This window comes from Diceros bicornis, chromosome 11 (assembly GCF_020826845.1).
Source record: "Diceros bicornis minor isolate mBicDic1 chromosome 11, mDicBic1.mat.cur, whole genome shotgun sequence".
In the NCBI taxonomy this organism is placed as follows: Eukaryota; Metazoa; Chordata; class Mammalia; order Perissodactyla; family Rhinocerotidae; genus Diceros; species Diceros bicornis.
Window position 1 is genome coordinate 32,941,531 of NC_080750.1, and position 12,469 is coordinate 32,953,999.

Sequence of the window (12,469 nt, forward strand, 5' to 3'; positions counted from 1 at the left end):
AACACCTTGATTTTAGCCCACTGAGACTGATTTTGGACTTCTGACCTCCAGAACTGTAAGATAATAAATTTGTGTTGTTTCAAGCCGGTGAATTTGTGGTGATTTCTTTACAGCAGCAATAGAGGATACAGGGGCTATTGTACTGGGTTTTATCCTCATTTAGCCTGTGATTATGGTAAATTACGTTATAGAATTTTGGTTGATAAATTATGCTTACATTCTTGAGATGACCCTTGCTTGGCTAAGATGTCTTTTTTTTTTTTAATTCAAGTGGTAGATTTAGTTTGCAAATATTTTATTTAAGATTATTATAGTTATGTTCATAAATGAGATTGGCCTTTAATTTTTCTCTCTCATCCTAGCTTATCTGTTTTGGGTATCAGAGTTACCTGGACTCATGAAAGGAATTGAGGAGTACACCCTCTTTTACTATTATGTGAACATGTTTTATAAGATTGAGATTACTTTTTCCTTAAAAGCTTCATAAAACTTACCTGTAAAAGATTCTGAGATGGGTGCCATTGTTGTGTGTCAACATTTGAATGTTCATTCAGTTTTTTAGTGTGTATAAGTCTTTTCAGGTTGTAGAATTTCTTTTGAATCAATTTTGGTGATTTATATTTTTCTAGAAAAGTATTTGTGTCAGCTCTCTTCCAGTTATTTACATAAATCTGTTTATAGCATTCTACTTTTTTAAGTTTTTACTTCACATATAGTGATGCCTAATATTTAATGTCTAATATTGCTTATTTGTGCTTTCTCTTTGTTTTTTTATCTTGTTCAATCTTGGAAGAAGTTAATTTATATAGGCTGATCTTTTCCAACAATTAGCTTTTGGTTTAGTTAATCTTATGTTATTTGTTTGATTTCTGTTTCCTTAATTTATGCTCATATCATTATTATTTTCTTTATTCCATGTTGTTTGAGTTTACTCTATTTTTTTTAAAAATGTTAGTTGAATATATAGCTTAAGAATTTTTAGTCTTTTTGTTTGCAAATATGTTTAACTATTTTATTGAAAGAAAAAACTGAACGGAATACAAACAAAATAATTGTAGCCCCCTCTTGCCCATTGAAATTTCATTAGGCTAGTTCTTTCCTGTTCCTTGAGTAAATTTTACAACAAGATTCATGATTTTTTCCTCATCTCAAGAAGAGTCTTCTGGTTACTTTAGTCCTCAAAATAGTCTAATTGCAATTAAGAGAGTTGGTCCCATGTAATAGTCAAAACTCTGAAATTCGTTAAAGGTCAAAACTTATTCCCAATTCTAGTTCTGGCCTGCTTCCAAAGGGAAATCTGCTGTACAAAAGAGGTTTGGTGTACGCTGCTTCTCTGTTCCCCACCATCTCTCCTTCTCCTCTCCGTAAGATTCTCCTCCCCAGTCCACTAGCTTGGTAGCCAGGAATTCTCATGGTTAGGGGCAGGAAGGTCTTCCTTTGTCAGCATTGGTGCTCTAAGTGTTTGGTGGATGTTCAAAGTTTACTCCTTTACTCATTATTTTAGTTAAGAATCTCTAAAGTCCCAAATTAAGGGACATTTTAGAACATAACTGGCCAGTATTCTTTAAGAATGTCATGGTCAAAGACAAAGGAATTGTTCCAGATTAAAGGTGATGGAGGAGACATGACAACTAAATGCAATGTATGATCCTAAATTTGGATTCTGGATGCAAAAGAGGATATTAGTTGGACAATTGGAAAAATTTGGATAAGGTTTGCTGATTAGATAGTGCTATATTAATGGTAATTTCCTGGTCTTGATCATTATACTGTGGTTATGTAAGATTTTAACATTTGGGGAATCCGAATATATATAGGATTTTTCTGTCTGATTTTGTATGTCTGAAATTATTTCAAAATAAAAAATGTATGTGCTTTTGATCTCCAGTTTAAATCTCTAGCCCAGACCTCTCCCCTGAACTCTAGTCTTGTGTATTCAGCTGCCTGTTTGACGTCTCCACTGATATGTATCATAGACATTTCAAGTTTAACATTTCTAAAATTGAACTTGTGCCCTATCTGGAAAATCTCTTCCACCAAAAATCTTTTCCAGATCACTAAATGCCACCACTATCTATCTGGTCACTCAAAGCAGATTTGTTGACATCATTCACCATATTCAACCCATCATTAAAATGTGTTGATCCTATTTGCAAATATTTATCTTAAACTTTTTTGATTCTCTCCATCTCCATTACCATGACTCTAGTCTAAGCCGCTTTATCTCCTGCTTAGTTTGTTGTGATGGTCTCCTAACTAGTCTCCCTGCTTTTACTAGCGCCACCCTCCAACCCATTCTCTAAACAGGATCCTATGTGATCCCTTTAAAATGTAAATTAGGTCATGACTCTCCCATTCTCAAAATACTTCTATAGCTTCTCTTTGTACCTAGAATAAAATTCCAAATCTTTAACCTGGTTTAAGGCAAATTAAGCCCTGTATTATCTGTCTGCCCCGCTTAACTCTCCTTCAAACACACATACGCTCTTACTACTCTCTCCATCATTCACTGGGCTTCAGAACACAGCGTACATGAGGTTCCTTAAGAACTGCAATCTATTTGCTGCCTCAGGACCTCTGTAATTGTTATTTCTTCTTCATTGGTTGCTCCTACTACTACCTAGTACCCTCTTCCTAATAGTTACCCTTTGACTCGTTCCTATTCATCCTCAAATTCAGATCTTGGATTAAATGTCACCTTCTTCTAGAAGTCTTCCTAGCTACCCTCCCACTATTCTCTCTCATAGCAACCTGGCCTTTTCCTTTATAGAACTTAGGATAATTTTAAATTATAACTTTGTTACTTATTTGGTGTCTGTGTCTCCCACTAGACTACAAGCTCAGTGAGAGCAGGAATCAGGTCTGTTTTGTCCACTGTTATAACCAAATACTTAGCTTATGCTCAACAAATACATGATGAACAACTAAGTAAGTAAATTAATTAAAATACCTGTGCTGAGACGCACTGTCTCCACTTACCAAGGGGACTAGGCAGTTCTGATTCTGATCACTACACGAAAATGACTCTTACCCAGGGAAACTGAGATAAACCCTCAATTTAGTAGCTGATAAAAGTGCTATTGCATCCTTCTGAGCAGCAAGCTAAGTTTGTTTCGTGATGCCGGTCTCCCTAGGTTAGAGATAAGGAATTATTTCCACACTTAAACAGGATGCAGAAGAGGTATCTTCTTCAGTAAATGTAGCTCAGCACCTCCAGCTGGCAATCACTCTGTGATTTAATGTGACATGAGTAGCTTGGCCTCATGTGTTGGCTGGACATTTGTTTACCCACCAATTCTCTTCTGGAACTGTACTTTTCAAGACCACTAGGAAATGCATACTGGGCCTCTGCTTGTATGTCAGGAATGTATACAAAGAGAAAGCCATTTCTGAGTCTCAGAACTATGCTGTTGATAACACCCAAAATATACAGCAAAATTGGCATTTCTTGTATTTAGGTCAGAACGTTCTGGGTATGGGGTTGCAGTAGAAATGTTCTTATGTAATTTACTGAACTTTGGAAAAGTGGGATGCGTGAGATATCTGTGTTTAGAATAGCATGTGTTCGAAGGTTTTGTTAGGAATATATAAGTTACAGAAGCAAAATAAGAAGAAATGAGAAGAGAAATTTCACTTTAAGGATTTTAATTTCACTGTGGAATCTTGACAATAGAAACAGAAAGTATTCAAATTTCAAGCTTTTTATTTTACTGCCATTGTATTACTAGGATTACTGGCATCTGTACATTATCCTCATTAATTAGCTGAGTTGTATAATCCAAGATGGACAATAAAACAGGGGGTGAATTTTTTCAGGGAGTGTGACCTGAGAATTAACATAAGCAATATCATGCAGACTCGCTTCAGAGTCTCCTCTGATTATTTCTTGATCTTCTTTCCATGGGAGACATCCTTGACCTTAGATTTGGCTCTTAAACACAATGGCTCAACAGGATAAATAATCAAGTCAGGGGAATTAGGCATTAGGAGAGAGTAAACAACCTATATTAATCAGGACTCTTTTAGTTGCAAGAAACAAACCTCAAAACAAACTAGATTTAGCAAAAGGGAGATTTATTGGAAACAGACGGGTAACTCAGAATCAAAGAGGAACCAAAGCAGCTTTGAAGACGTCAAGGAATAAAATCAAGGAGTAACTCACCGGGATTGTCTCTTCCTGCCTCTCATCAGTTTCTCAGTTTCTCCAAGTAGCAAGAGACAGAACCAGCACCTCTGAATCATATACTTTCAGCTTTCCTGCAACAAAGAAAGAAAGAGAAATTTTCCCCCATGGAGTCACTTAGGAAATAAATCTCAGAGAAGTGTTCTGATTGGCCTGGGTTAGGTTTTATGCCCACTACCAAACCAATCACAACGCCCAGGCAGATATAATAACCTAACTGGCTGGAGGGCTGGGTCATGAGCACAGCCCTGAGGCAAGGAGGTAGAGGAATGCTATGATTGGAAATCCTACCAGAATACCAGGATTAGGGTGGAAAAAAAGAACCCACACTTCCCCCACCAAAGCTAAGAGAGGGATATTTTTGTTACAAGGAGAAAAGAAGAGAAGCTGAGTAGGCAAAAGCACAGTATTCATCTCACTTTCTTTCTATGTCTATCTCCCAGAGAAGAAAAGAGAGGAGGGAAGGAGGAGAGGGGAGGTAAGGAAAGGAAGAGGGAAGAGAGGGAGGGGGAAGGGAAGGCAGGGGAGGGGAAGGGTGTGGCAGGGAGAGGAAGGAAAAGAGGAAGGGGAAGAGGATGAGGAGGGGAAGGGAGAGGAGGGGAGGAGAGGAGAGGGGAAGAGAGGGGAAGGGCCGGGAGGGGAGAGTTTTAAAGTCAAAATTATTTAAGCACAACTTTTCTTCACTTTATTTGTGATACAAAATGAGGATGTTTTTCTGTTTATTTATGGAGACATACATATATAACAAAACTAAAAACAGCAGGATTTCTATCCAGGGAATTTACAGGAGTTACATGTATACATTTCTCAGTGCATCCTATTTTTTTAGAGAAGGATGGGTAAGCAAAATAACAGCCCCAAAGATGTCCACACCTTCATCTGCAGAACCTGTAAATATGTTAACTTACATGGCAAAAGGGACTTTGACAGTGTGATTAAGGGTCTGGACTTTGAGAGGGGAAGATTTCCTGGATTATCCAGGTGGGCCCAGTCTAATCATATGAGCACTTAAAAGCAGAGAATTTTTTCCGATGGCAGTTAAAGAGAGAGATAATGATGGAAGAAAAGTCAGAGATATGCAATGTTGTTGGCTTTGAAGATGGAGGAAGGGGACCAGGAGCTAGACAGTGCAGGTGACCTCTAGCAGCTGGAAAAAGCAAGGAAACATTCTGCTCTAGAGCCTCTAGAAAGGAACCTAGTGATGCCAACACCTTGACTTTAGCCCATTGAGACTGGTTGTCAGGCTTCTGGCCTACAGAACTGTGAGATAATAAATGTGTATTGTTTTATACCACTAAGTTTGTGGTAATTTGCTATTGCAGCAATAGAAAACCTAATATAAGGTGATATGAAACTATTTCTAGAACTTTGCTTACAAATAGATCATACACACAGTCTGTTAATATCATCAGCTTCCAGGGACAAAGAAAAATTGTAAAACAGCTGTGCTGGTGGGAGTGGAGTGGTTCAAGTTCTATTTAGAGGTTTTTCCTATGATTTAGGAAGATGAGAAGGCATAAATTACACACTGTGCTCAGATAATGTAGTCCCTTGTGTTAAAAGATCAGTGTATGAATGTAGTTTGTTTTTTCTCTCCTGAGTTTTCTCCTAGGTCGCCTAAATTATGGAAAGATTTCAGAAAAGGAAGTTGAGCCTATAATAATTACACTCCCACTGGGGTTCAGAAGATTTTAGTCATTGAGTGATAAGTTTCTTCTTCTCCTATAACAGATATAAGGAGAAGGAATTCGTGAAGAAATGACCTTGAGCTGATGGACAGAAGCTAGGTACGGAGTGAGGGAGCACTGTGTAAGTCTGGACCTGCATTAGAGACCAGGACTGTAGAAATAAGACACTATATCTGTCAAGTGTCTGATGTCAGCAGTAATTCTCTGCATCTTTATAGGCAGGAATAATTGGGACCACGTCTACCCTCAGGAGAATTCCCACTATTGAAAGTACCCAACTGGGACTGTGGCAGGAGAGTGGAAATCCTGGCAATCAGTACCACTTCCTTCTTGGTTCTCATATGCAATAAATAAGAGAGTTCTAAATTTAGTCAAATAGTGGGTGAACTAAAGAGAATTGAAGTAAACCATGTGTAACTTACATCCGCAACACCTGGCCCTGATGTCATCAAATACCAGCTCCTGGAGGGCAGGGACTTGGTTTTGTTCACTGCTTTATGCTCAATCCCTGATAGTAAATGCTTAATGTATACGTATTGACTATATGAAGAGCATTCCAATCCTATCATGGCTTCATCAAGTGCCAGGAGGTCCCGTTTGGCTTGGAGTCATCCTAATAGAATATAATCCTGACACTCCTTAGCTAAAGAATAGCCGATTTCAGAATAGCCAATTCCTTCTGCCTGGTAGTTGTGTGCCAGTCACTTAAAATGAGCAACAATCCTGTGAGTGTTATAAAGACACACACCAGTGTCTGCTTATCTCCAAGGGAAGCCGGGAAGGTAAATGTCTAATATTAACTGTGTCAAAGGCATGATAGTGACACTGGATGAATCTTTTAGTGCCACACAGCTTCTGTCTTCTTTCCAAACTGAGAGCAATAACCTCCCTGACCTTGGGTCTTTGTACCTGCTGTTCTTTCTGCCTAGAAAACTCTTCCTCAGAACTAGCTCCTTCTTATCACTCCTGTCTTAGCTTAAATGTCAACTCCTCAAAGAGGCCATCCAATCTAAAGTAGTGCCTCAGTCACTCCCTGTCACATCACCCTGCTCTATCACTAGCTCATATTCTCTTGCTTCTCTGATTTTGTTTTTGCTTTTGTTTTTGTTCGATTTTTATGTCTTCCCACTAAAACATAGCTGTAGTTGTTAGGTGACTTTGGCAAGCCTCTGACTCTGGGAGCCTCAGTTTCCTTATCTGGTTAATAAATATCAAATGAGATAACAACATAGAATGTCCTGGCATACAGTCCATTTTCAAGAAACATTCATTCAGAAAAAAGCCTATTCAATTTAGTGAACTGAATCTTTTGAATGAAAAAAAATGACAAACAATATTTTAAAATCTAAGAAGAAATATAATTTATTATTCCACAAATAGCAAGATACATATTTCAATTTTATAGTAAGGAGTATATGGGAGGAGAGATAAAGATAAAACCTTGACGTTTTTCAAAGCCACAAGAGGGAATGATAATTAATAACACTATGATTTTCCTTTTAATGCAATTCTTTAGATGAATAAAGAAATAGCTAAATGTTGCCAGATTTGTCACTAAAAGCGTTTTAATTCCTCCTTAAGATTAGGAAATATATATGAAATCTTCCTCATTTTTTGCAGAAAAAAATGTTAATTTCATGATTCTGGAGTGTTTTACCAACTTTCACAGTGTAATGAGCCCATCTTGTGGCTTTTTATAATATTGCCACTTTTAAAGTGAAATAGATTTGTTAACCATAGGTTTAAGTGGTGTCATTTATACAACAAACAACTTTTGAGCACTTACTGTGTGCCAGGTGTTATGCTGACTGCACACAAGGGCTATAGAGGGGCCAAGTTAGCAGGAAGGGCAACCAGAATCAGATCTTGACCAAGCTGAGAAAGACCAAGTTTACCAGGCAGAGAAGTCAGCAGTGAACCCCAAGAGAAGATAAGGATTTTAACAACAAAATGAACCTCAATGGGCAACAGTCAACCCACACCCAAGGAGGAAGACTTTCTGACAAAAGCTAGGATGTCATGTGGGCTATGTCCATATACCCCTTATGTCTCTCTACCCCTTCTGTACAGAATATAGCCTTCACTTGCTTCTACAACTTATGCCCCCACACACCATCCAATTCAGCACAACGAAGGTTCTTCCTAAGAGTCCATCCTCCTTAAAAAGCAAAAAAGAAGATGGGGCTGGCCCCGTGGCCTAGTGATTAAGTTCAGTGTGCTCCACTTCGGCAGCCCGGATTCCATTCCCTGGTGGAGACCTACACCACTCGTTGGTGGCCATGCTGAGGCGGTGACCCACATACAAAATAGAGGAAAATTGCACAGTTGTTAGCTCAGGGTGAATCTTCCTCAGCAAAAAAAAAAAAAAAACACAAAAGAAGAAATTGGAAAAAGCCGATTATTTTTAAAATATATCTTTTCATAATGCTTATATGACCATAAGATTGAATGTGGGGTTTCATGGCAAAAACGAATTAAAAAATAACATTGAGGGGCCGACCCAGTGGCACAAGCGGTTAAGTGCACACGTTCCACTTCAGCGGCCCAGGGTTCGCAGTTTCGGGTCCCAGGCGTGCACCGACGCACCACTTGGTAAGTCATGCTGTGGCAGCATCCCATATAAAGTAGAGGAAGATGAGCATGGATGTTAGCTCAGGGCCACTCTTCCTCAAGAAAAAAGGGGAGGATTGGCATCGGATGTTAGCTCAGGGCTAGTCTTCCTCACAAAAATAATAATAATAATAATAATAATAATATTGAAGGCAATAGAGAGAGAACAGAAGATTTTAAGCTTGACATTGCTTTAGAAAGATCTCTTTGGTGCAAGGTGAGCTAAAATTTTCTTCCCCTTCTTCTTTTTGTTCATTCCGTTTCTTCAACAGATATTTTGAGCACCTACCTTACAATGGATGCTATACAGATAATCAGTACAAATATGATTTAAGAGAGGAGGGAATCTTTCCTTCCTCCAAAGTTTCCAGATCTGGAGATTAGATGAATTCTTCAACAATCCATTCAACAAATACGTTTTGAGTCTTTTCTAAGCACTGCGCACCTTGCTAGGCACTAGACAGCAAAGTAGTACTGGACATTAGGAATATAAGAAATGGAGCAGCTTGTAGGAGGATTAGATAGAGTAAGCTGTTGTTTTTATCAAGATGACTGACAATCTATGGATTCTGGAGCCATGTAGATGAACCAAGGATATACTAAGGTTTTTATGACTTCCTCTAGATCATTCAATTGCAGAGGTGCTTTCTTGAAGTTAAAGTAAGATTAATTCCACCGATTAAGTGACTTTACATCAAATAACAACATGACAATTTCTTTTAAAAATTCCTTTTAAATAAATAAAAACTCAATATCCTCCCTGTTTTCCCACTCTTCATTCACTCAGTTTTTTCAATAACTATTTATGAAATAGTTATTGCCAGGAGACTGAACTAGATGCTGGGAATACAACCATAAGCAAGACCTTCTCTCAGTTCATATAACATGTATTTCTCCATTGACTTTCTCTAACTAAAGGGATCCAGAACTCTAGACTCCTTTTCCTGTTTCAAGCCCATTGACCTGGTCATCAGCCACCTTTTGGTGGCTATCAACCACCAAAGTGCCATGTTGCTCCAGTGCTAAACTCAGGACTTCTCATGCTAAACTAAGTACTTCTATAAGAGACTCTCACATTCCCTGAACTAAAGAAAGAGAAGTAGGGCACAATTTCTGCCTGGATTTCTCAACCTCATCCTGGGGCATCTGTTGCCCACAAAAGACTTATACTCGACAGGAAAGGGACAGGAAAGTGAGAAGGCTTCTCACTTGCAATTTACCATTTTTCCTCTCCTCTCCCTTTCATTCCAGGCTTCTCCATCCTTCTTAACAAGGGCTTTTATCTTCCCCCTGTGTAACACAACCTGTATCCTTCCCACTATGGAGCTTATAGTAAAATTCCACCATAGCCCCCCAAGCTTTGATTCTTGATTATTAAAGGAAAGTTTTTGGAATTTGGGAAACGCTTTTCTCTTTGGGGTGACTAGCTCTTGAAATTGAAAGTCTGGCCTTCAAAACCATTGTCCCACTATAGATTATTAACCTAATAACTGATCAGTGACCTCATTATTCTAGCCTATCTTCCTAAATTAGTGAATGAGTGAAGAACCATTAAGACAACAAGAATAATTTCAGTAAAGAGGGGCAAGGAATCTCAGTTTAAAATCTCCAAACAGCATCCTACTGCTTATATTTCAGTAATTACGGGATAAATATCAGTTTTTCTCACTATGCTGCAAGTGTCTTTACAACAAAGACTATATCTGTTTTTCTCCCTAGCATGTCCCCAGTTAATGAAGACATGGTTCTTGCCCTCACAGCGTTACAGTGTTCAGACAGACAATTAAACAAACAATTACAATGCAATGCGTTCTGCTAACAAGAAACTATAAAGTGACTTAGGAGAACATTTGAGGGTGACTCAAACCACATTTGGGCACCAGAGAAAGATCCCCAGAGGAAGTGATAGACAAGCTGGGATGAGCAGGGTAAAGAGAAGTTAGTCAAATAAAGGCCATTTGTGAAGCCCTCTATAAATTATGCTCCAGTGTTTGGATTTATTTCTAAAGGCAATAGAAAACCATTGAAGGGTATAAATAGGGGCCTGGGGGCTTTTAAAAGGTCAACATATAGGATAGAGATTGAATACAAAAGAACATCTGAAAGTGGGAAAGGCTGTTAGGAAATGTTTGCAGTACTCCAGACAAATTTGTAGAGTTCCAGGTGGCCTGGCCAACGGTGACAGCAGGGATGGAGAGAAGTACTGAGTTGATGATAAAGCAGGGAAGGAATAAGAGGAGTTTAGGACATTGGCTAGATTACTGGCTTGGACAAGTGGGTGGTGCCATTGACTGATATAAACAACAGGAGTAGAAATGGTTTTGTGAACAGTCTCCAAAGCCATTTGGAGCAGTTGTACATAAAGGCCTCATGCTCATTTATTCTTCAATGAATATTTAATTGCCAGAAAGTTCATTTTTAGAAATTTCTCCTACTCGCAATAATCACTTTATCTTTCTGAGATTTAGGCAAAGTTGGAGTCCTCCTTCTCTGGGCCTGCGTTTTCATCTCACTTAAGCAGGGACAACAAATTTTTTTCTGCAAAGGGACAAATAGTAAATAGTTTTTACATTGTGGGACATATAGTCTCTGTCACAACTACTTAACTATGCCATTGTAGCAAAAAGGCAGCCATAGAAAATATGTAAATGAATGTGCATGCCTGTCTTCTATTAAAGTTTTATTTACAAAGATAGGCAGTGGGCAGGATCTGGCCCATGGGCTGAAGTTTGCCAAACCCTGATCAACAGTTCTATTTCCAAATATACCCCAGCAAAGCATAATCTTTCAACACCCCTGGACATACTTTCATATAGGAATTTTAAAAGTCATAGCTTCATTTTTGGGGTAGTGTCTTAGCTCAGGCTGCTATAACAGATTACCACAGACTGGGTGGCTTAAACAACAGACATTTATTTCTCACATCGCTAGAGGCTGGGAAGTCCAAGATCAAGGTTCTGGCAGATTCATTTGTTGATGAGGGCAGACAGCTGTCTTCTTGTTGTATCCTCACACAGTAGAAAGCAGAGAGAGAAGAAGCAAGCTCTCTTGTGTCTTTTCTTATAAGGGCAGTAATCCCATCATGAGGGCTCCACCCTCATGACCCAATTACGTCCCAAAAGTCCCATCTCCAAATACCATCACATCCAGGATTAGAGTTTCAACATACGAATTTGGAGGGGATGCAACCATTCAGTCATAACAGGTAGTATACGATCAAGAAGTAATTTTAGATCATCATATTATTCAAGCCCATTATGTTGACTTCATAACTATGGCATCATTATTAAAAATATTCCTAATATATAAAACCAAATTTTTACTTTCTCCCCCTTAAACAAGTGACATATTTTATCTTTTATGATTTGCATCAAACATTATTTTCTAAATGACAAGCTAATAGAAAAAGCTTCAGTTTCCTATTTGCAGGTGTGGATAATCCCTATCGCTCCTAAATAAAAATGCAATTTGGATAGAAACATCGCTATATATTTTTGCTTTTCACATAGGTATTTGAAATACTAGAGATAGCTTGATGTGTAATATGAGAAAGTTAAATCATGAAACTTTGTGTCTGTTGAAGATCAAGTTGAGATAAAATTGGAGAATTCTTGTCATCTCCTACTTATCAGGTCAAAGGCCCTTCCCCCACTGGATCACATCCTCCTGCTCCATATTCTCATAATCATCTAAACTTTTCATTTTGGGATACGATATAGGAGCTAAAAGGTGAAGTTAGGTTTGAGCTGAGGTTCTGCATAAGTCATATCATGCCAACGCTCTCCTCACAACCCTCCATGGCTTGCCATCTCAATTGAAGCAAAAATCAAAGTCCTTACACTGGCTTGCTTATAAGTGCCTGATCTCCATTTCCGCCTTCCTCCCCGTTGCTCATTCCATTCCTGCTTCTTTGCAGTTCTCAAACACGACAAATCTTTCTTATTTCAAGGCCTTTGCCCTGAACCTGCCCTCTGATTTGCCTATGGCT